This window comes from Drosophila virilis, unplaced genomic scaffold, assembly GCF_030788295.1.
Source record: "Drosophila virilis strain 15010-1051.87 unplaced genomic scaffold, Dvir_AGI_RSII-ME tig00002283, whole genome shotgun sequence".
Classification (NCBI taxonomy): Eukaryota; Metazoa; Arthropoda; class Insecta; order Diptera; family Drosophilidae; genus Drosophila; species Drosophila virilis.
Window position 1 is genome coordinate 40,001 of NW_027212904.1, and position 5,041 is coordinate 45,041.

General features: G+C 47.5%; 1 pseudogene; it reads left to right on the plus strand.

The window, feature by feature from the left end:
- LOC116650201 (large subunit ribosomal RNA) overlaps nucleotides 1-1,985 on the plus strand; it is a 2,771-nt pseudogene extending 786 nt beyond the window's left edge.
- The last annotated feature ends 3,056 nt before the right edge of the window (nucleotides 1,986-5,041 follow it).

Sequence of the window (5,041 nt, forward strand, 5' to 3'; positions counted from 1 at the left end):
AAACACGGACCAAGGAGTCTAACATATGTGCAAGTTATTGGGATATAAACCTAATAGCGTAATTAACTTGACTATTAATGGGATTAGTTTTTTAACTATTTATAGTTAATTAACGCAATCCCGGGGCGCTCTATATAGTTATGTATAATAATATTTATATTATTTATGCCTCTAACTGGAACGTACCTTGAGCATATATGCTGTGACCCGAAAGATGGTGAACTATACTTGATCAGGTTGAAGTCAGGGGAAACCCTGATGGAAGACCGAAACAGTTCTGACGTGCAAATCGATTGTCAGAATTGAGTATAGGGGCGAAAGACCAATCGAACCATCTAGTAGCTGGTTCCTTCCGAAGTTTCCCTCAGGATAGCTGGTGCATTTAACTGTTGTATAAAATAATCTTATCTGGTAAAGCGAATGATTAGAGGCCTTAGGGTCGAAACGATCTTAACCTATTCTCAAACTTTAAATGGGTAAGAACCTTAACTTTCTTGATATGAAGTTTAAGGTTATGATATAATGTGCCCAGTGGGCCACTTTTGGTAAGCAGAACTGGCGCTGTGGGATGAACCAAACGTAATGTTACGGTGCCCAAATTAACAACTCATACAGAAACCATGAAAGGCGTTGGTTGCTTAAAACAGCAGGACGGTGATCATGGAAGTCGAAATCCGCTAAGGAGTGTGTAACAACTCACCTGCCGAAGCAACTAGCCCTTAAAATGGATGGCGCTTAAGTTGTATACCTATACATTACCGCTAAAGTAGATGGTTTATATTACTTGTAATATAAATTTTGAAACTTTAGTGAGTAGGAAGGTACAATGGTGTGCATAGAAGTGTTTGGCGTAAGCCTGCATGGAGCCGCTATTGGTACAGATCTTGGTGGTAGTAGCAAATAATCGAATGAGACCTTGGAGGACTGAAGTGGAGAAGGGTTTCGTGTGAACAGTGGTTGATCACGAGTTAGTCGGTCCTAAGTTCAAGGCGAAAGCCGAAAATTTTCAAGTAAAGAAAAATCTAAATATATTTGTCATCTAACCGATTTTTATACACTTGAATAATTTTGAACGAAAGGGAATACGGTTCCAATTCCGTAACCTGTTGAGTATCCGTTTGTTATTAAATATGGGCCTCGTGCTCATCCTGGCAACAGGAACGACCATAAAGAAGCCGTCGAGAGGTATCGGAAGAGTTTTCTTTTCTGTTTTATAGCCGTACTACCATGGAAGTCTTTCGCAGAGAGATATGGTAGATGGGCTAGAAGAGCATGACATATACTGTTGTGTCGATATTTTCTCCTCGGACCTTGAAAATTTATGGTGGGGACACGCAAACTTCTCAACAGGCCGTACCAATATCCGCAGCTGGTCTCCAAGGTGAAGAGTCTCTAGTCGATAGAATAATGTAGGTAAGGGAAGTCGGCAAATTAGATCCGTAACTTCGGGATAAGGATTGGCTCTGAAGATTGAGATAGTCGGGCTTGATTGGGAAACAATAACATGGTTTATGTGCTCGTTCTGGGTAAATAAAGTTTCTATCATTTATGGTAGTTTCTTGTTCCCCGGATAGTTTAGTTACGTAGCCAATTGTGGAACTTTCTTGCTAAAATTTTTAAGAATACTAGTTGGGCTACCAATTAGTTCTTTTAAATTATAACGATTATCAATTAACAATCAATTCAGAACTGGCACGGACTTGGGGAATCCGACTGTCTAATTAAAACAAAGCATTGTGATGGCCCTAGCGGGTGTTGACACAATGTGATTTCTGCCCAGTGCTCTGAATGTCAAAGTGAAGAAATTCAAGTAAGCGCGGGTCAACGGCGGGAGTAACTATGACTCTCTTAAGGTAGCCAAATGCCTCGTCATCTAATTAGTGACGCGCATGAATGGATTAACGAGATTCCTACTGTCCCTATCTACTCAGTTCGTTTCAGACAGTCGTTGGGAACAGACGTGTTTATTTCATCGCTCGCTTCGCAAACAATTTTAAGATAACGGTGCTTTCAAGCAACGGTATCTTGTTTACATTTTGTGCGCTTATCAGCAATAAAGTTTTATTGCTTTGTTTACGTCGTTGCTGCGTGAGCAACAGGCGTTCGTGTGTGTGTGTGAAACCGCCAGCTTCTACGTGTGTGTGTGTGTGTGCGTGCTATTTATATATTAAATAGATAAGCGCACACCTGCGGACGATGCCGCCACGCAAAAAGAAGCCCGCTGAGAAGGGGGCTTTTGAAAATTGTAGGATGACGTCGGAAGATGAGGTGACCTTGTCGGAGTCGTCATCGAACAGCGAGGTAAGGCGGAGGAGCAAGCAGCGCCTGAGGAAGGCAACTTCCGAAAGCGCTGTCAGCTCAGTTGGTGCGCGTGAGGGGAGCGCTGTTCCCGCGGGAGCCGCAGATGGCTCGCCCGGAGCAGCGGGTGCAAGTGTGGAGGAGCGGGTTTTTGCCGTTCCTCATGCCGTGAGCGTTTTGGATGTGTCTGAACCTGCCGTGGAGGGGCCGTCGACAAGTGCGGCGGCTTTGAGGAAGCGGAAAGGAACAGCTGTCGAGCAGATGAAGGGGATAACGGGAGCTTTATTGCAGCTTGCACTCAAGGAGAGAGCCACGGGGTCGCTCATTTGCAAGTTAGTCGATTATACAGGGCAGTATGAGCAGCTCCTGTTCGCGCTTGTGGCGCAGAATGAGCGGCTGCAGGGGCGCTTGGAGGCCGTTTGCGGGGGTGCAGGCGTTTCGCATGAATTGCATGTTCCAGCCGGCCAAGCGCGGGCTCCGTCGGTGAACGCCGCCAGAGGGGGTCCCAGGTCGGCAGTGCCGTCTACCCCGGAGATGCCTCGGCCAGTTGAGACATGGTCCTTGGTTGTGCGCAGCAAGGCTGCTGGCAAAACCGCTAAGGACGTGGTGGAGCAGGTGGTGAAGGAGGTAGGTCCCTCTCTTGGTGTGCGGATACATGAGGTGAAACCTCTAAGGGATGGAGGTGCGTTAATTCGGACTCCATCGGTCGCCGAGCGTGAGAAAATTGTGGAGAACACAAAGTTCAACGAGGTGGGATTGGAAGTGTGTGTGAATGATAAATTAGGGCCGAAAGTTGTGGTTCAGGGCGTTCACTCGCAGATCACCCCTGACGAGTTCATGGGTGACCTTTACGAGATGAACTTAAAGGACAAAATGTCACTTGAAGCCTTTAAGAAAGGTGTCCGGATGACAAGTAAGCCATGGGCGGCGGGAGGTAATGTAGCAGTTAATATCGTCCTCGAGGGTGCTGTGGTGGCCATGCAGTCCCTTTTAGAAATCGGACGCTGCTACATAAAATGGTTTTCTTTTAGAGTGAGAAGTTTTGACCTGGTACCGGGATGCTACCGCTGCCTTGGCTTCGACCATAAGGTGGCGGAGTGCAGAGCCAAAGAGGACGTTTGCCGTCGCTGCGGCCAGATGGGTCACCGCGTGGCTCAGTGCAGCAATGCACTGAATTGCCGCAATTGCTCCTTTAAGGGGAAGCCGTCGGGACATCTGATGATGTCTCTAGCCTGTCCCATATACGGGGCGATTGTTGCGCGGGCGAATGCTAGACATTAAAATGTCTAGCAGATTTCTTCAGCTGAATTGTCAAAGGTCGTATGCAGCTATGTGTGATGTGGGGGCTATGATGTGTGAAAGGGGCAGCGTCGTTGCCCTGCTGCAGGAACCCTACGCGACCGGTGGTTGCGTAAGGGGATTGCCCGCATGTATGCGAGTATTCCCTGACAGCAGGGCTAACTCCGCTGTCATTGTGAATGATGTCAGTATTGAATGCACTTTGGTGAGTTCAACTGACTGGGGGGTGTGTGTGAGCCTAAGCGGCAGTTTTGGCAGGATTTTTGTAGTGAGCATGTATTGTAAGTTCGGGGATCCCCTCGAACCATACATTGCTTACTTGGATGAGGTGCTACTACTGGTTAGTAGCGTACCAGTCATCCTTGGTCTTGATGCGAATGCATCATCCCCCATGTGGTTCAGCAAGGTATCCAGACATTCGTCTGGGTATTCGAACCACACACGGGGTGAGATGCTAGCCGAGTGGGCCGTGTCCCAGGATGTTCGGGTCGTTAACGAACCCAGTGAGTGGTATACGTTTGCGGGTCCGGTGGGTCAGAGTGACATTGATGTTACTCTAGTGAATGCGGTGGCAATGAGTATGTATGCTTTTCATTGGTGTGTACTAGGTGGGCTTGGTGTGAGTGACCACAATCCGATTGAGATTGTTGTCACACACACTATTACGAGGAACGAAAGTGTTGGGGGTAATCGCTGGCGCACTTGTAGTGTGAATTGGTCCCTTCATGGGCTCATTGTGCAGGAGGCGGCAACGCAAGTTCCGCTTAATGCATTTAATGATTTGAATGTGGATGAGCAGGTCGTATGTGTGAATGGGTGGATAACTGGTGCGAATGATCGCATGTTTGAGAGGTACCGTAAGGTCAACCTTAAGCATGTGAAGTGGTGGACGAATCAGTTAAGCACCAAGCGGCGGATGGTCCGGTCTCTGCGGAAGCGATTCCAAAGGGCCAGAGCTACCAATGCGGATGGTGCAGCCCAACTCAGGATTGAATATAGTCGGTGTATGAATGAGTACAAGCAAATGCTTGTAAAGGTGAAAGAAGATGAATGGCGCTCTTTCCTGGAGCGCAATAAGGATGACCCCTGGGGTCGTGTTTATAAAATAGTTCGAGGTAGAGGCAGGGAAACGGATGTAAGTAGCCTCCGTGTTGGTAACGTTCAGTTAACGGCATGGAGGGATTGCATGAATGTCTTGTTGAATGAATTCTTCCCCAGAGCGGATCATCAGGACTCACCACCTAGTGTGGTTAGGCCTGTTGATCCGCTTCTGGATAGTGAGTTGGAGGTGGCTTTCTCGAGGTTAAAGTCGAGGAAGTCACCTGGTATGGATGGATTCACTGGAGAAATGTGTAAAAGTGTCTGGAAGTCAATTCCAGAGTATATGAATGCGATGTATGCGAAGTGTCTGAATGAGGGTTATTTCCCCAGTGAATGGAAGTGT